Raw genomic sequence first — 23295 nt, forward strand, 5'->3', positions numbered from 1 at the left:
GAGGCCCGCTTCCAGTCTCAACAGTTAGAAAAATATTGGGCACATTTATTTGTTTTGACCTTTTTTTTTTTTTTTTTTTTTTTTTTTTTTTTGAGACAGGGTTTCTCTGTGTAAGCCTGGCTGTCCTGGAACTCACTCTGTAGACCAGGCTGGCCTCGAACTCAGAAATCCGCCTGCCTCTGCCTCCCAAGTGCTGGGATTAAAGGCGTGCGCCATCACCGCCCGGCCCTTTTTTTTTTTTTTTTTTTTTTTAATCATTTATTTTTATTTTATGTGCATTGGTGTTTTCCTGCATATGTCTGTGTGAGGGCATCATATCTCCTAGAATTAGAATTACAGACAATTGTAAGCTGCCGTGTGGCTGCTGGGAATTGAACCCAGATCCTCTGGAAGAACAGCCAATGTTCTTAACTGCTGAGCCATCTCTTCAGGCCCTCACTCTCCCCCCCCCCCCTTTCTTTTTGGTTTTTCAAGACAGGGTTTCTCTGTGTAGCCTTGGTTGTCTTGGAACTTGCTCTGTAGACCAAGCTAGCCTCAAACTCAGAGGTGTGGGCCACCACCACCCAGTCTCCTCAACGATTTCATCACCCAGATTTATTAATTATCGGGACTTTGGCTGGGTTGGTAGCAAGGGACTGTGACGCAGGTGTCTGGGAGGCTGAGGTTTGCTGACCTCTGTTTTGTCTTTTCTTCTTTGCTCTTGGATTCAGTCAGGTTCAAGTCCCCTGCCCCATCTGGATAGCAACACCCACTCTCTCTCCCTAAAGTCATAGGCTTGTGCAGACCTGGCCAGCTGCCCCACTGAATGCCTGCAAGCTGGCTCTTCCTCTTGGCTTCTCTCTAATCCCCAGTCATTTGTTCTTAGGTCTGGGTTGGGCTCAAGTTCAATCCTGGTTGGATAACAATACCACAGAAGTGCGGCTGTGGGCATGTCAGGAAGCACACACAATGTCTAGGTTTCTGCAGTTATTCGCTGAGATTTATATGTGAACTATTTTCCCCAGCTGGGCACTCAGCATAGTAACACACTTATGTAGCACGTCCGAGAGCCTGGGTTTGAGCCTCGGCTAGATAGTAATAACTTTCTTCATAATTTCAATTCCTTGCCATATCCGTTTGCCCAGGAAAGGCAGCCTAAAAGCTAACTCCCTTGCTTTGGGGTGCTGATTTAGAATAAATCATGGTACCACAGTAGAGCCCAAGGAGGCTGTTGTTGCAGGTGGCCTTGCTTTCTCTGGCTGTCTGTCTGTCTTATGCACAAATGTTTCAGTTAATGACAGTTTGCCTCTTCAGATACTCAGTGTGCTGAAGCTTTATCCCACCGAGGAAGTTCATGCTGGTCCCTGTGCCCTTTGACACACAGCTCATCCGTCTCTCTTTCCTGCTATTTGGCTCAAGATATCAGCAGTTCTCAGACCCGGATCATTCCTCCCTGCTGGGTAGGAGAGTTAGGCCTCCTCCTGGGTAGAGATGGCAATTAGATCCTTGTGCATGAATGCCATTGTCATCTCTAGAGGACCATGGGGAGGAAGGAGGTGGTCAGTGGGATCCTTCCCACTGAAAAATACCCTCTGAGGAAGAAATCAGGCTGTGGCCTTGGGCTGGCAAGGAGGAGACAGCTTCTTCTTCCGGTACCTTTGGAAGCTGGGGCTTGACTCTGGATAGAGCAAGTGTCACTGGAACTTAGAGGAGATATTGGTCCTTTACAATGGTGACAAAGGGGGGGGGTCCTGAAAGGCGTTAGGTTCTCTGGGCCTTCGAGTCTAGCTTGTTGCTACAACATGCACTTAGCTTATGTGAGGCCCAAATTCAATCCCCAGCACAGCAAACAAAGCAAAACAAAACGCCAGGGACCCCCACAGGCTTCCATATCTGCAGAGGCTTCGGAGGCTTAGCTTCTCCAAAGCAAACCGAAAAGGGCTTGGATAGCTGGGATTTGACAGAATTGGAGCGGTGGCCTCACAGGCTCCTGAAAGCAGGGACAAGACAAGCTGGTGTTTGGTTCTTTAAAAGGTTTGTGATGCTGGGTCTAGAGAGATGGCTCAGTGGTTAAGCTATGCTTGCGAAGGACACATGTTTGGTTCCTGTCACCCACATGGCGACTCACAAACTGAAACTCCAGTTCCAGGGGATCTGATTCCCTCTTTGGCCTCCACAGATGCTGCACATACGTGTACACACACATACAGGTACTCATACACATTAAAAAAGCCTTTCTAAAATTTGATTTTTTTTTTTTTTAAGACAGGGCATGATCAGTATGTATCCCTGGCTGGCCTGAAACTTTATGTAGACCAAGCCGGCTTTATAATTCCAGAGCTAAGATAGTTACGAATGATGCCCCATGGGTTCTGGGAACCCGACCCAGGTTCTCTGGAAGAACAGCCAGTGTTCTTAACCGGTGAGTCATCTCTCAGCTCCATGATGGATTCTATCCCTCTGGAAACAGAAGCCAAAATAAACTCTTTCAAATGTTCTTGGTCTTGGTATTTTTAACACAGCAAGAGAAAAGTAATTAGCACAGCGTTTGAACGACCCCCTCACCACTGCTGGGTACAACCACACAAAACCACGTGGTTGCTGGTCTGCAACTCCAGTTCCTTTCCTGAAGCTTCTAAAGCAAGATCCTGAACTCTGTCGGTACTGAAGCACAAACTGGGTTATTTATTTCATTTTACCTCTGACAGCAAGTGATGTCAACAGAGGCATTTTTGCTCTCTTTCCTGATATACTAATGATAAATTTTGCAAGGTACCAGTTTTTTTCAAAGACCAGAAAGCCATCATACTTTGCAAACATGACATGATAACATTCACCCTACATGATGAATATATCGATACACTCTGTCAAAAAGAGTTATGCTCCTGTCTTCTGAAAACAGCCTGTTAAGCAAAACGAGGTGTATGTGTGTGTGGGGGGGGGGCAGCCCCCAAAGGGGTTGTTGAGTTAACACACAGGAGAGCTGGTAGCTCATTAAAAACACAGATTTCAGGCAACCCGATTAATAAGCCCAGCCTTGCTATGAAGAACAGAAGGCTTGTTTAATATGTCTGTGGCTTGGACTGTACCTCAGTAGAGGGTGGGCCCAGTTTTCTTCGTTCCAGGGCATAGCATATCCGTCCACCCACCATGAAACAACAGTTGAGAGAGCTCTCCTCGTTTTCATTTCTCCATTTATCAGTTTTCCCGAGCCTGGCCCAACAGGCGTGTGTTCTCTGACTGACAACGCCTCTGCTTACAGTCTTTGACTTTATAATGATACGAAACCAACACATACTCATCGGAAACTATTTACCATATCACTTGAATTTGTATCTTCACTTGGCTTGTCCAGATGCAGCTCAATCCTCTGGCAGGATGCTAACTGGTGGTAATGACTCCAGCTTCCGGTTAGTCCTGTGGGCATGACCGGAGCCACATCTACAGTATGATATGACTATGCCAGGATAGCAACCGTGCTAGGTATGACAAATGCACTGCTGGATTATAATATTCTTTAACAGTATGTTTATAGTAATGGCACTTCAACACAGAGACTTGTGTGCAACAGACATTTTTACCCCCGGACCAATATTTCCAACTTACACTCTGTTTATCAGACATAACCCTCACTGTAAGTATCTGTCATAGTTAGCTTTAGCTGTCAATTTGAAACAAACCTGGAGTCGCCTGGCAAGAGGGAACCTCAGCTGAAGAACTGGCCTGAAGAATTGCGCAGAACAAATATGTTTATGTCTGTGGAACATTTTCTTAATTACCAACTGATGGAGGGCTAGGCCCACTGTGGGTGGTGTCATCCCTAGGCAGGTGGGCCTGGGATCTACAAGGAAGGTAGCAGCACAAGCCAGAAGAGAGAATGAGCCAGTATATGGTGTTTCTCCATGGTCTCTGCTTCAGTTCTAGCCTCGGCTTCCCTCAATGATGGACTGCAACCCATAAGCCAAATGAACCCTTTCCTTCCCCCAAGTTCGGTTTTATGTCAATGTGTTTGTCATGCGACAGCAATGCTAACACATCCTGTCACTGTCACTGTGTCTAGGGTGTACCAACAGCCTCCAAATTGCCCTGTCACTCCCTTGAGCCTCTCTTGAAATCCTATCCTCCACCCACTTGCCCAGGTAAACATGGAAATCGAGTCCTGTACTAGCACATTAAATGGCATTTACAATAGCTAAGACATCATTCCACAAACAGTGAGTGAGCACAGTACATGAATACCCCCCCTTCTGTCCAGTGAGGCCTTCATTTTCCCCTGCCCCTTTTCCATTCCCTTCCCACCTCCCCACAAGTCTTCTTCCTCCCCTCAGATTCCTTTCAGATTGCACGTCATATACACAGCTGGATTATATGTACACACAAATACTTTTATGTATCTTTAGAAAATACAGGGTCTTCAAATCAATGAAAACATGTTTGATTTGTCCTGAGTTTCACTTATTTTTGTTCAATACAATGATCTCCGGTTTTATCCACTCTTCTATGAAATGATAATATTACTTTGTGGGGGGGGGGGTGAGACAGGGCCTCACTATGCAGCCTTGGCTGTTCTGGACCTCCCTGTATAGACTGTAGACCAGGCTAGCCACAGATTCACAGACATCTGTAGGCCTTTGCCTCCCAAGTGCTGGGATTAAAGTGGGACACCACCACATCTGACTAACTTTATTCTTTGAGGCTAAATAAAACTTCAAGATGGGAGACCAGCAAGATGGCTGAAGGGGTACGTTGAACCATCACACATGCTGGAATTTGGCCCATGTGAGTGTAGTGGTGGACGATTTTCAGATGGAGTTGAATTCAGTTTGCAAGTGTTTTATTGACAATGTTTGATTCTTTCTGCATCAGAAGATTGGCCTATAATTTTACTTTCCTCCCTTTCCCCTCTCCCTTTATTGTGTCATTATCTTGTTTTAATATCAGGAAAATACTGACCTTGTGAAATGAACTTAGAAGCATTCCTTTGTGTTGTATGCTCTTATTTTATGAACCAGCTGGAGGAACACTGGTATCAGCTATTTAAACATCTGGTAGAATTCAGCTGTGAGTACCTCTGGGCTACAGCTTTGGGCTTTTTGGGTTTTGGTAGAAAACATTTTGTTACTACTCCAGTCCCACTGTGTGTATTAATCTGTTTATAACTCTTTCGTTCAATCTGGGTGGGTCTAGAAACTCGTCCATCTTTTTCTTTTTCCCAGTTTACTGGAATAGCTTTTAAAAGCACGCTTTAATGGTGTTCTGACTGTCCTTGGTGTCTGTTGTAATGCCTCCTTCTTCACCGGAGCCTTAGTGATTTGAATCTTCTTTCTTTTGGTTAGTGCAGGATTTACCAATCTCATTTATCTTACCAAAAACCAACTCCGTGCCTCACTGAGTTTTTTTGTATTGCTCTTTTAACGTCCACTTCATTAATCGCTGCCTCATCTTTATCAATGATTCTTCACTTACTGATTGTGGGCTTGGATTGTTCTTAACTTTGAAGACCTTGAGAATCACTGAGTTTTCATTTGAGATTTCTCTGATTTTTTTTTTTTTAAATATTTGTTTATTTTTACACATATGAATGCTTTGGCTGTATGGTTGTGAAACACATATGTAGTACTTGAGAGGCCCAGAGAGAGCATCAGAACCCCCAGAAATGTGGCTGTGAGCTACCCAAGTAATTGCTGGTAACTGAACCTAGGTCCTTTGCAAGAGCAGCCAGTGCCCTTAATTAATAAGGCATATTTCCAGCTCTAATTTTCTTGTGAGCTGCCTCAGGGAAGGTGCCCTGGGTGGCTGGGAAGAATGCATGGTTTTTGGTTGCTGTGTCATATACCCTGGTAGATGTCTGCTAAGTCCACTTAAACTACAATGTCACTTGACTCTGATTTTTCATTGATTTTTTTTGGGGGGTGGGAGTGTTCTGGTTGATTTGCCTACTGGCATTGAGGTCATTACATTATTAACATGTAGAGATCTCTCTGTGATACAATGCCTGAAAGTCTTTGTCTAGTCTTGTTTGGCATTAAAAATATCTCCTGAACCTGCATGGCCAACTTCTTTCCTAGGTTTAGAGATTTTTCTGCTACGACCCATACATTTGGTTTTTAAGCAAAGTCCTACTGATCTTGCAAGCCTGTTCATTCTTTATTTTACATTTGGCATTGTCTGAATGTTCTAATGTATTCCTTCTGTCTTACATCCCTAATGTTCTGTCTTCCACTTGATGCATTCTATTGGTGAGACTGTCCACCGAGTCTGTTGATGTACTCGGCCTCTTATTTCTAACATTTCGATTTAATATTTTCAACGTTTCTCTCTCTTTCTTGCTGCATCCTGCACAGCCTCCAGGGACTTGGACCTGATGGGGGTGGGGGGCGGCAAGGGAACAAAGAATAGACAGACACACACAAGGGGGGGGGGAGAGAAAGGAGAGAGAGGGGGAAAGAAGGTAAGGAGAGAAAGGAAAAGAAACAGAGACAGACGGGATCCCTGGGGTTGGTCTGAGCTCTCTGCTGGAGAAACTACAGCACTCTGGAAGCTCCCTGTGTTTATATAGTTGACAGGGAGCTGGGGTTATTATACACATCTGGATAAGGAGGAAGGATTATTGCACACAGACCAAACAGGGAGGCAGGGTTATTATATACACCAAAACCTGGGGGGCAAGTTTAGTTAATTGGGTAGGTACTATCTCTGTATGCGAGCAGTCATTGGGCCATAAGGGCTGGGTGTGTGTAGGGGGATCCACAGCAGACATTTTTGGCACACACTGTCAACATGGGGGGGGGTGCGGAGAAAGTGATGGCAGACATTTCCCCCCCACACTACCCTATCAATACTCTCACATGGACCAGAGGAAGACTTTGCCATTTCCTTGCAGGTCTGAGGCTTTGGGGTTCCTTGACACTGCCATACCAATGTCACAATTCTCTCAGCACTTCCCTCATTCAGGATCTCCTCTGCTCCCTGTACTTTATGAGATCCCCCTCTGATATCCCGCATCACCACCTTTATTTCATCCAGAAAGACACAGATCCATCAATCTGTGACAGTTGGAACTTGGTAGCAGACTAAACTCCAATGGGCCTCCTCCGAGCCCTCTTCTTGTCTGGGCCTGGTCTGTGGGGTCTTGTCTTGGGCTGAGAGCTATAGCAAGACCTCTTCATCTCTGTTCACACTGGCCTGCCTTCTGTAGGAATCTCGAGGGAGAACCCCCACTAGTGTGGTTCTCTCTTCCTAGTGACTTTCTCCCCTCTGCCCCATCACCTACTGGCTCGTTGGCTATTAATCCTCAGCCGTGTGCTGTCATGGAGGGAGCTAATCTTTCTCCCTATTGCTGAAGTCCTGATGCTTATCCTGACTGTCCTGCCTTATCATCTAAGTGTCAGGATGACTTTTCTTCAATAGAAGGACAGATTGTACCTGGCAGAAGCCCAAACCTTGACACGGTCTTTTCTGCTTTCTTCATTTTTCTTGCATGATTCAAATTGAATTTTAAATTTGCTCAATCAATTCATTTATTCAAAGCTGTCCTCTGTGTGTAATCCCTTTATCCCTCTCACATTTACCAAGGGCCTCTGTGCCAGGCCAGGCCTTGTGACACTTCTTCTTCGCTGAGAAGGGCTCCGTGCCTGAGGTAGAGGGGTAGCGTTTACCCTGTCTGATGTGTCAGGGTACTAAGAAAGGAGATGACCCTGGCACTTTCCAGAGGGCTCGGTATCTTTCTAAATGACAGGGTGGTTTTCTGGGTCCTGCCACTTCTACCTGGATTCAGGCTGCACACAGCAACCCTGCACTAAAGGCATGCATTTATGCCTAAACCTTAAGAGGGTAAACAGCCATCAGTGGCCAGAAGGCTCTAGCGACAGCCATGGGCAGCCTACACCACTTCAGTGATGGAGAGTACTGGGACCACTGCTGGTCCACTGTGGGGATGGTGTGGGACTGGGGAAAGGTTAAAGAACTCTCTAGCCACGTCTGTTTCTGAAGGGTATAAAAAGACAATAAGAAAACACCAACAAAGCAAGCACCAAGAACTCTTAACTTAGTCAGAGTTTCTATTCCTGCACAAAACATCATGACCAAGAAGCGAGTCGGGAAGGAAAGGGTTTATTCAGCTTATATTTCCACATTGCTGTTCATCACCAAAGGAAGTCAGAACAGGAACCCACACAGGGCAGGGACCTGGAGGCAGGAGCTGATGCCGAGGCTATGGAGGAGTGCTGTTTACTGGCTTGCTTCCCCTGGCTTGCTCAGCTTGCTTTCTTATAGAACCCAAGACCACCAGCCCAGGGATGGCACCAACCACAATGCACCCCCCCCCACTTGATCACTCATTGAGAAAATGCCTTACAGCTGGATCTCATGGAGGCATTTCCTCAAGGGAGGCTCCTTTCTCTGTGATAACTCCACCTTGTATCAAGTTGATGCACAAAACCAGCCAGTACAACCCTCCTAGTTATTCCGGGCACATTTGCTTTTGGACCGTCTCCTCTGCCGGGGGAAGTTAGGCCACAAGGACATCTCAGGCACCTATGCCTGCTATGAGCACTGCCACTCAGGAAGCAGAAACTTCCTCCAGAGGATACTCTACAGCCACAGAAGCAGAGAGACAAGATGCAGCACCTAGGTGGCCCCCAGGGGAACATGGTGGCATAATCTGGTGTGTCTCACCATGTGGCAACCACATCTGCAACCTGTTCTAGGAGGCCCCTGAGATTGTCTCTCACAGTGACTAGCAGTGACCTCAAAGTCTGTCCTTGATCTTGTTCCCTGCTGCACCCTGGAGCCCAGAGTAGTGCCCCTGCCACCAGGAATCCCTGAAGAAAACTAAGACTTGGACGTCTCTAAACAGGAAAGGGATTTAAATGAATCTTAGCACTAGTTGTACAGCCCAGTAGGGCAGCCCCCGATTGTGTTGTTTCAGCGAGGTGTCTTTAGGTTACCAGCATCACTAGAGCAAGAGACTCGGGTCTTTTTTCAGCTAGACGTACCTGTCATAGGCAAGTGGCTTAAATGAAGACAGCACAAATGGCTGGGGGTGGGGCTGGGAGGTGCCACATTTGATCTCCCAGCCACCGACAAGGCTGTGTCTCTTGGAAGCCCTGGCTGTCTGCAAGATGCCCCCAACAAGATGTCAGCACCTTTGCAGGGTTCTCAAGTCCTCAAATGTCAGGGCTTAGGGCTTAAGAGGAACAAACTAGAACAGTTATTCCTAGGAATAAGGCATGCGCGCGTGTATGCGTGTGTGTGTGTGTGTGTGTGTGTGTGTGTGTGTGTGTGTGTGCGCGCGCGCGCGTGCGTGCATGAGTGTGTCTTTATTTTAATCCCCAAGCTTCTGGGGGATCCAGGTAGTTTTTAAGGAGCTTGTGATATCATATGTGATACCCTCTTACCACGTTTGATTTGCTATGTGTTTTAAAACAGAAAGCAGAGCGTAAAAAGCACACATTATGTTCTCTAGCCAACGCCACTGCCTTCCAGATAGAATGGAAGGAACAGGTCAGATCCTGGGTCACAGAGGTGGTGTATTTTACCGAGTAGGAGGCATAAGTGATGGTCGTTTATGAAATTCAGTCAACATGGACAGCGCTGTGAGCAGAGCTTCCACCTCAGGCCTGAACAAGGAAATGGAACTCAGCGTTGCTTTGCTTTGTTACGAAGACCTCTTTTCCACTGGAAGAAAAGCTCTCTCTTTGCCCTGCACATTTCCTCTCATAGAATATATTCACACAAAGGAGATACTTTATAAACACGCCCAGTAATTTTCCCCCTTTACTTTGGGGATTTCCCATGATGTAATAAAAAAAAAAAAAAAAAAAAAAAAAAAACCACCAAGAAATGTTCATTAGCTTAAAAGCATTTTTCATTCTCTACCTTCTTCCCAGGTTTAATTACATACAATGTAGGTCACATTGTTTGAAGATGAGTCTCGAACCTGCCCCTGAACTACTTGTGTGTTTCTCATGAGTAAGTTGCCCCAACACCAGGATGTTCAGGACCAATGCTTTCTCTGTAAGTGGGCAGTGCATGGTTCTGCAGGACGGTGACAAGCTGAGGGACCTGGAAGCTTCTGGGCTTCCTTTCCTTCTTGCAGACAGCGAAGCTGGAACCCCTCCAGGGACTGTGCACCTCCTCTACCTGGTGTAAGAACCTTTGGATGGATCTAAAACACAGACCGTGAGACCTTAAAGGGGGAAATCAGACAGCGGGGCTGGCACGGCAGGGATACACAGCAGAAAGCCTAGGATGGCGAACTCCCTGTCTGGAGGGTTATAGTGTCAGACACAAAAGCCCTTTGTCTGAGTGTTGAAGGTTTCCGCTCTAGCCCATGGTGCTTGTCCTAATTTGGTTTCTGTTGCTGTGATAAAACACTGACCAAAAGCAGCTTGGGGGTGGGGGTACTTATTTCAGGTTCCAGCTTCTAGTCCATCTTGGAAGGAAGACAAGGCGGGAATTCAAGGCAGGAACCTGGAGGCAGAAGCTGATGCAGAGGCCATGGAGGGGTGCTGCTCACTGGCTTTTCTTCATGGCTTGCTCAGCCTGCTTTCTTATACAACCCAGGACCACCTGCCCAGCTGTGGTACCACCTACAATGAGGTGGACCCTCTTGTATCAATCATCAATTAAGAAAATGCCCCACAGTCTTGCCTAGAGGTCCATTTATTTGATGGAGGCAGCTCCTCAGTTGGGGTTCCCTCTTCTGAGACTCTGTATCAAGTTGACAAAAACTAACCAGCAGAGTGCTATTGGGGAGGCAGTAGAATTTTTAAGGGGTAAAGCCTTGGCGAGAGGCTGACCAGATACTGGGGTCCAGGCCCTTCCTCTCTGTTTTGCTTTCCAGCAGTCACGAGCTAAGCCACTGGCTCTATCAAGCTTTCTCTGCCATGATGTGTTCCCTCACCACAGGCCCCACAGCAACACACAACGGCCCAAGACTTCTAAGGCTGTCAATCAAAATAAGTCTTCCCTGAATCACAGAGGGCAGCAGTGATTACTGAAACCTGCAGGCATCTTCTCGGGAGTCATTCATTCATTCTCTCTCATGGCACTTCTTCCTGCTCCTTGCCTCAGGGAAGCGGTCCATTCTCTCCTGCAACAGGGCATCCAGATAGCTATTCTGACACCTCAGATTATAAAAAAGTCTACTCTGGTTTGAACTTGATTCCCCCAAATTCTAATACTGCAAACTTAATCTACAACTCAACCATATTGGGAGGTGGGGCCTTAGTGGGTGGTGTTTAGGTCACAGTGGATTAATGTGATAAAAGTTTCTCCAAGATAAGTTTTCTTTTGGCCTCCCTGTGTGCTACAACAAGAGTGCCCATGTGAGATATTGACACCATCACCCTGATATCTCGGCCTTCAAAACTGATAGAAACATTTATCTTCACTATAAGCTATCCAGGCCCGAGTGTTCTGTTACAGTATCCCCAAACAGAACCCAATTAGATGTGTTTTCTCCTTTTCCTTTAGAACTCGAATCTACTTAACAAATGCTGCTTTGACTACAAAGCCCTCCGTGGGGTGACAGATGCACGCAATTTTCATGTCACTTGCACATATGATTGCCATCTGCCATGTTCTGTCTGTCTGGGATGAGAGCAAAATAAGCCAATGAAATATGAAGCCAAACCAGCTTTTCTATTTTTAGATTTACATGATTTTACCTGCATGAGTGTTTTCCCTATACATACGTATGCATGTGTATGCATCATGCCTAGTGCCCATGGAGGTCAGAAGGGGCACTGGATTCCATGGTACTGGAGTTCTAGAGGTTGCGAGCCTCCATGTGGGTGCTGGGAACTGAACCCAGGTCCTCTGTAAGAGCGAGTGCTCTTACCTGCGGAGCCATCTCTCCAACCCAAGAACAAATGTCTGCATTCGTGGCTAGACTCAGAGAGCCAACATTACCCATTGATACACCACAGCAAAGGTCGGTCTACACCCCACTGGCTCCCAGCACAGCACAGCGTTCTAACTGTTCTCTTCCTGGGGGTACTGGGTTGCCGTCTTCCCTTCTGTCTGTCTCTACCAAGCCAGGTCTCTCTTCTTTGAGGCTGCCCCTTCTCCTTTTCCATTCAGAGTGTGCCCTTGTTTGGGGGTGGAGGGAATCTACTTTCTGCTCACATGCTATGGCTTGACTTAATCTCATGAACGGGGTCAACTCCATTGGGGAAAGAGCTTCATGACATGTGGCCTGTGAGTCCTTCCTAGACTCCATGTCAGGTGAAACGTGCTGGCTGATGGTTTTATCCGCCTGATGTCATGTCCTGGATCTCAGAGCAAGCACTCCAGGAGCCCAAATAACAGTGTTCCCGGAGTCTAATTTTTCACTTCAGTGTGTGGTGTCTCTCTGGTGGAGGCCCCCAAGCAGAGATCAGTTCTCTTTCTTTTGCTCTTCTCCTCAAGCACATTCCCATACCTACCCAACTTACTTCCCAAACATCTTTCCATCCACCAACTGCCCCACCCCCTCCACGCCCTGTCGTGGGTCCAGGCCCTGCACCTGCAGCCATGCAGTCATGGGTCCCTTCTGGGTTCTGTCAGATGCTGTCTAGATGTATGGATGCTCAGGGCACCCTCCACTCAGAGGCTTTTCCTCTGCTCTTAGCAAGCAGACTTCCTGTTGGGATTCAGACCCTGTACGGACAGCTTTTCTCCCCCCACTTTCCCCTCCCCCCTGCCTTCCAGCCCTTGGTGACTTCCCTAGCCTCCTTGCTTAAGACCAATGACTCCACCTGAGAGCTCTTTCCCAATAAGCCTGCCTTTTATAGACTCCAATCTGGCTTGAATTGGCTCATTTCATTGGCAGAGAGGACCTATCACTTCCCATCCATGTTCTACTGGGCTCTGTCCCCCTCCCCCCCAGCCCAGCTCTCACTTCCCCAGCCCAGGGCTCCACCTACTTTCCTTAGGAGTTTCCCCAACCCACAGAGCTGCCATGACCCTTCCAACTGTGGTGTTTTTATTTATTTATTTATTTATTTAGCCTCAACCTTCTGGCAATGCTTCTCCAGGACCCCTTTCTTCTTGCTGTCCACATACCACTTCCCAGAGAGAGACGCTCCCCAGTATTGCTTTTCACACTGGCACCTGTGACCTCATCAACCCCCTCACAAGAGGGCACGAAGCGGGGCCTGCTGGCTTTGTGCTCTATCCCCAGCCCTGAATAGTTTCAGCTCAGAGCAGGAACTGGATGGAGTTGGGACAGTCATCTCTATGGAGCGACAGTATTTCCAGCCATTCCCTGTTATCTCAAGTGTCCCTCATAATAGAGTAATTTTACAGACAAAGGCATTGAAACAGAAGACGCTGTGTGCTGGTGAGCTGGCCTGACTGAGCTGGGCTTCTGCTCTTCAATCCTGTGCTTTCTCTACTGTGTCTCTTCTTACACTTCCCTTCCCGACTAAGTTTCAGTCCCGGTTCTGTTCACTAGCGGGTTGCAGAATGTCACGGAGAACACAGACCACAGTGTTAGTGTCCCTGCCTCAGCTCCCAGCCCTGCTCCAGTTTACTTTAGGCAAAGGAACTCATTTGTCTGATGCAGCGACGGTGGCCAGGGCAGGGTTAACAGGTAACGGCATGTGATTAGCACCTGCCCAGATGCTGGGATGGGCAGAGCAAGCTCACACCACTGAGCTTTGGAATGTGCTACAGGCATCACAGATATATCTACACGGTGTGAAATCCTTCCCCTTCACAGAGCTAGGGGATTTAGCCATTCTACCTTTTCCTTGTCACAATTACAAACCTCACCTCCATTGTGCCCAGGCTCCTTTGTCTGCCCTATAATTACTTCCTACTCCTGACCCTCGGCACCGGCTCCCCCTGGATCTGGACAGAACCCCAGACGCCTATCCTTTTAGGACTCCGGCTACATTTCATTGGCTGCAGAAAGGACTCTCCAGCCACAAAGGCTAATTTTGGATTGCGCCACGCCCCCTCTTTTCTTCACTAATTCTCTCAAAATCAATGTTGATTTATCTGGAAGAGCCTACAGACATGGAGAGTCACAGTTCTTCCCCGGTGTAAACCCCATTTGTTTCTCCCTCAGTGGTGACGGTTGAGCGTCCGTGAACTCATCTGCTCGCATGCATTCTTTCTAGGAGACTAAGTAAGCCATTGGGCACGGAGGCTAATGAGGAGATCCACACATCACAACTCGCCGGCTCAGAGCAGCCCCCGGAGGGATGGATGTGGGTGCAGGAATCCCCTTCCACCTAGGAAATCTGCACCTTGAAACTGCTCTCTACAAAGGTGAAGCTGGTGTAAGGCATGTCAGCTCTGATAGCGAGACAAACTCACGACAGAAGGAGTGCATTCAAATCTCCGAAACCATTGTCTACCAAATGAGAGTAACAAGCATCCAGCGTCAGGCTCATGTTGGTCATTTTGATGCCAACATGCCAGAAGCCGGAGGCTGTCCCTCCAAAGGGGTACCACGAGAGAGGCTGGGATGCTGTCGCTATTCTTCCTTATAAGGAACAGTGAAGCTGAGTGCTGGAGAGATGGCTCAAGGGTTAAGTGCACTCTTGTAGAGAACACAGGTTCAACTCCCAGCACCTTACAATGGCCTATGGCTTCAGTTCCCGGGAATCTGACACCCTCTTCTGGCTTCCTCAAGCACTACATGCACATGGCTCACAGAAATACATGCAGGCTAACACTTCTGTACATAATAAATAGCTGGGCAGAGGGAACAGAGGAGAGCTGGATGCTACTTCCCAACGGTGCATCCACAGTTACACCAGCACCTCGGGGCTCTGGCTTTCTCTTCTGCCATCTGGAAGACCCTTTCATGCTCTCAGCTCCCTGTCACAGCTCTGAGGCCTCATGTGCTAGAACCCAGTCAACATTCGGCATCCAGTTCTCCAAGTTCAAAGCAACAGACGCCATGTCAAATACAGAGAAGCGATCTATTAGAAGTATTTGTAACACGCAGTTGCACAAAGGTACTATAAGCATCTGGGGTCAACCACTGTTTCTGGCAAAGCAACTGGCAGGCTATTGTGACCCCTTAATACAGTTCCTCATGTTGTGGTGACCCCCAGTCATAAAATTATTCTCATTGCTACTATGACTATCATACCTGTCTGATATGCAGGTTATCTGACAAGTGACCCCTGTGAAAAGGTCATTCAACCCCAAAGGTCATCTTTTTCTGAGCATTCCTCATTATGGGCTTGGGTCTCCTCACTGTTCTAGTGTCCTTAAGACTGAAATCATCTCATGGACTTCATGTGGAGGAACTGTGTCTGGCCGCAGAGGGAGAGGGAGAATTCTAAGCCTCTCCCACTAACACTCCCTAATCCTAGCATCCGTAGCCTGTGTAGCAAGCACTGCCATGGTCATCCATGTTGACACCAAGTGTGGTGGTTTGAATATGCTTGACCCATAGGAAGTGGCACTATCAGGAGGTGTGGCCTTATTGGAGGAGGTGTGGCCTTATTGGAGGGGGTGTGGCCTTATTGGAGGAGGTGTGGCCTTATTGGAGGAGGTGTGGCCTTATTGGAGGGGGTGTGGCCTTATTGGAGGAGGTGTGGCCTTATTGGAGGGGTGTGGCTTTATTGGAGGGGTGTGGCCTTATTGGAGGAGTGTGGCCTTATTGGAGGGGTGTGGCCTTATTGGAGGGGGTGTGGCCTTATTGGAGGGGTGGGGCCTTATTGGAGGGGGTGGGGCTTTGCTAGAGGAAGTGTGTCACTGTGAGGGTGGTTTTTGAGGTCTTCTAAGTTCCACCCTGTATGGAAGAGAGCCTTCTCCTGGCTGCTTTCAGATCAAGATGTCTTGGGTCCTCCAGCACCATGTCTGCTTGCATGCTACCATGCTTCCCGCCATGATGATAATGGATTGAACATCTGAAACTGTAAATGGGTCCCAATTAAATGTCATTTATAAGAGTTGCCTTGGTCATGGTCATTCTGCAGCAATGCAAACCTAACTAAGACACCAAGATTACACACCTCACTTTCTAAAACCACCTGCTGGACTGTCCCATCAGCTCCTTGCATCGCAAGTCCCAACTTTTAACTTGTTTAGACTTGATTCTTCAACAATATCCATTTTCACTTTTAATTCCACACTCATGTTCTCCAGCAGCTGTTTACGTGTGTGTGTGTGTGTGTGTGTGTGTGTGTGTGTGTTGTGCTGGAGATGGAACTCATGGGTTTGCCCATGCTCAGCAAATCTCTACCACTGAGCTCTACCCAGTCTCTCTTGCTATTATTTTTCTAAACTCTTAGTTTCTTCAATACAACAAACTGCATTATGACCATCCCAGATCATTGATATCTTAAGATTTTTTTTCAGAAGAATTCATTAAGTCTCTATGGTTTTGAGACCCCAGATTACAACAGTTTTGTATTCCCTGCTCAGATCTTTTTCCCCTTTCTTCTCAGATACCCCAATTTCCTTTTCTTTTCATGAACAGAAGGGAGATCTCCTTGGCACCTCTCTCTTTCTTGTTTTTTAGAGATCAATATTTATAATATTTTAAATCCTGAGCCTGTCCTTGTGTCTGTGTATGAGTTTGTGCATGTGAGTGCAGTGCCCATGGAGGCCAGAAGAGGGCATCAGAGTCCCTAGAACTGACGGAGTTGTGAGCCACCTGATGTGGATGCTGGGTACTGAGCTCAGGGTCTGTGCAAGAGTGAGACATGTTCTCAACCACTGGGCCATCTACCCATACCCAAGCATCTCAGCACAGAAAATGCAATTTCTTTAGCATCCTGCAAGACAAAATCTATCCTGAGTCAGACTGCCGGTGTCTATGCAGGAGTCCTGCACCCTGCAAATTCACAGGTACTTTAGTGCTGACTTTCATCAGGACATTCTTATTCTCGACACCTTACCGCCACTTGCCCCAGTCACAGGGTCTGATAGTCTGCATGCCGGGATCCCTGGAGTACCTTCAACCTGCCAGGGTCGATATGTGTAATCCATGTGCCCAACAAACAGAGTCACAAATGCATAAGGCTGAGTCTACATCCGCTCTCAGCATATGGCTGACAAGAAGTACCTAACATTTAGTTACCCAAGTGAAAGTAGATTCCTTATGTTTGGTCGACATTTGGCAGATGTTATAAAGACTGATGAATTTTTTTCTAAGTACTTAAAAAATCTTATCTCTACTTTCCTTGATTCTTTGAGATAGAGTCTCACAATGTAGCTTAGGCTGGCCTAGAACTCACTATGTAGCCCAGGCTGGCCTGAATGTAAGACAAACCTCTTGCCTCAGGCTCTTGACAGCTGGGATAAAAGGTACGAGCCACCATGCCTGGCCTCCATCTCTTGATAACTCTTCCAGGGGTGGCAAGCATCATCTGCTTGCACTAGTAAAGATAATTTACATATTTATAAGCTATGCCGATACTGCAGGCACATGGACCATCTGATTTGGGGCAATATGTGTGTCTATCATGGTAGGTGTGTTGAGTACTGCTAATGTTGAGAATCAATCTGACCGGTCAGGAAAAGATGTCTAGGGCAATAACTCCGATGTTTACATATAATCATTGGGTCTCTTGTTGAGTAATAATACTGAGGCCAGAAGAGTCCTCAGAAAACGCTCACACCGCAATGCCTTTAACGACACTGGCAGTCCCTCTGAGTGTGTGTGGAGAGATATAGCTCAGAGGTTAGAGCACTGGTGAATTCCCAGCAACTCTCACCACCACCTGTACTTCCGGTTCCAGTGGATCTAGCGCCCTCTCTGGCTTCTGTCGGTACTGCGTGTATGTCCCTCTGACATACATGCAGGTAAAAATCCATACACTTGAAATAAGTAACCTTCTTAGAAAGTGCCCTCTACAGGGCTCAAGGGTGTTTCTTAGTGGATAACACCACCACCACCATTTTCTTGAAGTTGTTGGACTGTGCTTCGACAGCTGACTGAGATGCAACATGTTGGGGGGGGTTTGCTACTTACATATGTTTACATTAAATATATATATATATATAATTATATGTGGTATATATGTTATATATGGGATATATATATATATATATAACACATATATATCATCTATATAATAGAATATATATACATATGTATTCCATTTTTATTTATTCCTTAAATTTTTCTGTTATGTCTCAAGTTTTCAGGTTGTGGTCTAAGAATTACCCTTTGAAAACTTAATCTTCTCCCACGTCATTAGAATCAGCATCTGACCATCACAGGTGGAGTGTGGAAAACTCACCATCACTCTTCCTGTGTAGTTATTCTTTTTTACAGATTTCTGTGATTATTTTATCTTCTGTGTTTATCAGTTGATAACTGGCATAGCTTTCTTTGGGCTATCTGAGGCTCACAGAACTCGAATCTGTAGTCTTTCCTTTTAAAAAAGATTTATTTTTCTTTATGTAAAAGCATCTGTGCATATGTCACGAATGTACAGGTTCACTTGAGGCAGAGAGGGCGGATCTCTTGGGTTCTGGAGTCACGGGTGGTTGCGAGCCTTCTAACATGGGTGCTGGGAACCAAACTCTGGTTCTCTGGGAGAATAGCAAGCACTTTTGACTCTGAGACAGTTCTCTAACACCACCTGAGACGTCTCAATCACTGTTTGTTTGTTTGTTTGTTTGTTTGTTTGTTTGAAACAGGGTCACACTATGTGGCCATGGCTGTCCTGGAACTCAGCATGTAGGTCAGGCTGGCTTTGAACTCACAGAGATCCACTTACCTCTGCCTCCCGTCTGCTGGGATTAAAGACATGCACCATCATGTTCATCCCAATCATCATTTTAAAGATATTTTTAGAGACCTGTTACTTTCCATGAAGCCTGTGCAGGAAGTGGAGACTTATAGTTAGTGACTCACTCTTTATATTGACAACAAATCTCCCGTTTGTCATTCTGACCACTGCAAATTCCAGATGGGCCATCAGTGTCAGCAGAACACCACAGACCAGCAGAAGGTGCAGTTCACATTTGGACACAGGAGCGTTGTATCTTATCTCCACCCCAGCCTTATTATTAGTGACAGATTAACACTGTAAATTAACATGTGCAATCTAACAGCTGTGCCTGAATAGTGTGACCACTGCCACTCAGCTAATTAAGGCAGCCCCCACCCCTCATGGCTCCCTTTTTAGTGTATATTTGGTGAGACAGTTATGACCTACCTTAGTAAGTGAAACTGTGTGATTCAGAGCTCTTACCTAACTATACCCAGCACTGTTTCTAGCGGTCTCCAGAACGTATCTGCACAGTCTCAAGTTTCCTGTGGTGGTGGTTTGAATATGCTTGGCCCAGGGACTGGCACTATTAGGTATGGCTTTGTTGGAGTAGGTGTGGCCTTGTTGAAGGAAGTGTGTCACCATGGGGGTGGGCTTTGAGATCGTATGCTCAAGCTCCACCCAGTATGGAAGAGAGCCTCCTCCTATCTGCCTGTAGAATAGAGTCTCCTTCTGAAGGATCAAGATGCCGAATTCTCGGATTCTCCAGCTCCAAGTCTGCCTGAATGTTGCCATGCTTTCTGCCATGATGATACTGGACTGAATCTCTGAAACTGTAAGCCAGCCTCAATTAAATGTTGTCCTTTATAGGAGTTGCCATGGTCATGGTGTCTGTTCACTGCAATAAAACCCTAAGACACCTGTTTACTGGCTTCAATCAAGTAAAAGCCTCTTTCCATATGTTTGCCTGTCACGTGACAACATCCCTGGCTTCCCGCTTACCTTCCAGGGGAGTTGGATGAAGAGCTCTCTGAGTGTTATATGGGGATGTGCCTTTCTTAAAAGAGATGCTGAGCCATTTCCATTTTATTATTCTGAGACCTAGCAGGCATTTGAAAAATGCACAATGACTAAAATAATACTCAGGACATGATTTGATTAAAAGGTAGCCAAGTTATCTATAAAATAGGGATCGAAATACCTTCATCATGAAGATTACATGAAATAATGTTCATACACATACAAAGGGCAGAGCTGTGTGCCCAGTACACACTGGGGCTTATTATTACCTGTCCCCTAAATAGTAGACACATTGTTTAAAGCAAAGTTTCTAGTTTGAAGCTGCATGGCTCTTGGGTCTATACTAACTGAATATTATGGATGCACACATGTCACTGGAGCTTAGTAGAGCCATCCTGCGATGCCAGCAGCCAGCTTCATGCCACTCTGAGTTCTTGGTGAGCTGACACTTTCTCTCTGAAGTGCTGAGTTGTGTACTGGTACTGACAATCTTCCTGGCTTTAAGGCATTTGCTCTACTTAGGTTTCTGTTGCAGTGATAAACACCTGCCAAACCCAGCATGTGGATGGAAGGGTCCACGTCACAGTTTATCACCAAGGAAAGCCAAGGCAGGAACTGAAGCAGAGGTCAGTGAGGAATCCTGCCCAATGGTTTGTTTTCTCTAGCTATTCAGCTACTTTATACAGCCCAGGCTCATCTGCCTAGGGATGGCACCGCTCACAGTGGGAGGGGCCTCTTGCATCAATTGACAATTAGGAAAATGTCCCCCAGACATGACCGTAGGCCAATCTGATGGTGGAAACTCCTCAATTGGGACTCTCTTCTCCTAGATTGGTCTAGGCTTATATCAAGTGGACAAAAGCTATGGCATAAGCTTAGTGTCAACCTGTGTACCCATGTAAATGATCAAATGACATTGTATGAAACTCTCTAAGACTTAAACATATATTGTTATATATCCATTCTGCCTCTTCTTTAATAGTGTTAGCTTAGTATATCTTTCTCACCACTTTATTTCGAATTTTATTTTTATATTTAAATTAAGATTCTCGTAGTTATCATATAGTCACAAAGTGACCCCCTAGGCAAACAGCATGTGGTGTCCACACATTATGTTCTCCTAATGATTTGATTGTCAGGAACAGGACAAAAGAGGGAAGAATCTGTGTTTACAATTTGAAGCTGAGTTACAATTAGGTTTGTGGAGTAAGCAGGTCTGTGTTGCATATCAGTGACTCCTTTGACCAGAAGATAAGACTGGTGTGACTTTTTGGAGCACAGACATTCAGTTCCAGACAATGTCCACTAGATGGCGCCATTGACACGTCTCTCAGGCTTAGCTCAGGGTGGATGGGAGGCTCTGCTGACAGCTCATAAGGAGCCAGGGAAACTTAGTAACTGTCCTCTTTGTCCACAGGACAAATATTCTCTCAAATATTCTAGCCATTTCCTTATTCTGTATCCTTTTACCCAATAAATGGAGACTGAGCTGGAATCCTTATCTTTGATTCGGCTCCTCAGGGGTAGGGGTGCCTGTTTCCTCAGCCTTTCCCATGTCTCCTCTCTCCTTAGGACCTTGCTCACACCCTGGGTCCTGCATGGGGAGCAGAAATGGCTCTTAAGACCCTGTCCCAGCTTCTCCTGGTTCTTCTGTGTACACTCTGCTGTCAACTCTTTCCTTTTTATGTCATTTCTTGATAAGCATGTCCATGGAACTCCTTGGAGTTGGCTTCTTTCATGACTTCTGTTTAGCTACCCACTGGTGACACGTATGGTACCTCTTGAGACAAGCTCCCCCTCTCTGGATCACTGTGCAGCCTCACTGGCCTCGACTCTGGCAATCTTCCTGTCTTAGCCTACCAGATAGTAGGGCTTTGGATAGGCCTACACCCCACTCCGCTCGGCTGACAGCTCCCTCGCCCAAGTTGTCCCAGAAGTTACATAGTTAATCCTTCTCCTTTATTGAAATACAAAACTGAAATTAGGCTGTTAGTAACCCAGTTTCCAGAAAAACCAAATTCTAGGAAATTCAGTGAGTCCTTTCCTCACAGAAAATATATTTTAGGCAGAAGTGGGAATCTCCTTAGGCAGCAATGTTTTTAAAACACTGGTTATGGCTTTAACTTGATTTCTTTTCATGGAATTTTCAATATTTAGCTTATCTAAAGAGCAATCCCCAGGGCTGGAGAGATGGCTCAGTGGTTAGGAGCACTGGTTGCTCTTGCAGGGGACCCAGGTTTGATTCCCAGCACCCACACAGAGATTTATAAATATCTGTAACTCCAGCTCCAGGGGGATCTGAGGGCAACAGACATGCACATGGTGCAGTTACAAAATCCAGGCAAACACTCATATGCATACAATATAATAAGTTAATTAGAAAAAGAAAACAATTTCCAGTGACATTTAAGTAGAGATTCTGGACTTGTAGAAGCCATGAATGCCCAAAGGTTGGGTGGAACAGCACCTGACGGTGTGCCCTGCTACCCTCTGGCTGGTCCACAGCACCCAGTTCTTCATCCCAGGTGATTGAAAGGCATATACTTCACTCTGACCAGCTTCTTGCTGCTCAGGCAAGCCGGGTTTCTAAAGTGTCCAACTGAAATCCAGTTTTCTCCCCACACAGTATTCGTCTGTGCTAAGAAGGACATCATGTCATTGGGAGAATGAACAAAACGTAAGAGATAAACTGAGCTGGTTTGTACTGTGGTCAGGTATTGACTTTTATCTTACCACGAGGTTTTCACTATCAACACTAATGGTGGGTTACGTCAGGCATGGGGCTGAGGGTCTTTGTAAGCAGAGTAAAAGAGGCCCTGCTCTGGACTTATTCTCTAGTTGTGCTGATGGACATTCCAGGGCAGGAGTCTTTTAGAGGGATTTCTACTCTAGATTTAGGTAATGTTTTAGTATCTGAAGATCATGGTGTGAAATTCCTCTAAGCTTGAGTCCTAAGAGGAAAAGCAGGCACCTCGCCACAGGGGGCTCACTTCCATGACACAGGTATGACACAGGCCTCCTGTACTGGCTGCACCAGGCAATCATCAATTTACCCACATGGACCACTTTGCTAAAAGCTCCTGCCAAGCTCTCTGCCAAAGGATGTCAGACAGGCCAACCAAACTAGAACTATACTCATTCCCTTAAGGGTTTAGTTACTTCAGACAAATTAAAGAGAGAAGATGATGGCTGGGAACTGTTAGCAAGGTGGAAGGCACAGAGCACTGTGGTGACAGATCAAGGAGCCACAAGGACCAGACTGCTTCTGCTTTGACTCAAGAACAGACTTTGGGGTGGGGCAGGGGAGAGGGAGGGAGGAGCCCCTGGAACTGGATGTCCTTCTGCTGATGGAATATGGCTTCTCTCTTGCCTTCCAGGGGTCGGCTCATCTGATGATGCCCCCAATTTAAAATCCCACTGCACTGAACAGCGAGAGCTAGCAAGCATTTGCTTGGGGAAGGATTCCTCCATCTTCTCCCCTCGGCTCCAGCATCCACTTGCTTGGCTGAAGACTGGAGAGGGGAGCAGGTGCTGTGGGGCCTTAATGAAGACACCGGGGAGGCTCCTCCATGAGGAGCCAGCCATCCTCACCGAGAGATGCTGTACTTCCAAACAACGC

General features: G+C 46.4%; 1 protein-coding gene across 2 annotated transcripts in view; it reads right to left on the minus strand.

The window, feature by feature from the left end:
* The window catches only part of Mtus2 (microtubule associated scaffold protein 2), a 352203-nt gene that overhangs the window by 47405 nt on the left and 281503 nt on the right, over positions 1-23295 (minus strand). The gene's annotated exons all lie outside the window — the stretch shown is intronic.

The sequence above is a fragment of the Arvicanthis niloticus genome, chromosome 24 (genome assembly GCF_011762505.2).
Source record: "Arvicanthis niloticus isolate mArvNil1 chromosome 24, mArvNil1.pat.X, whole genome shotgun sequence".
Lineage (NCBI taxonomy): Eukaryota > Metazoa > Chordata > Mammalia > Rodentia > Muridae > Arvicanthis > Arvicanthis niloticus.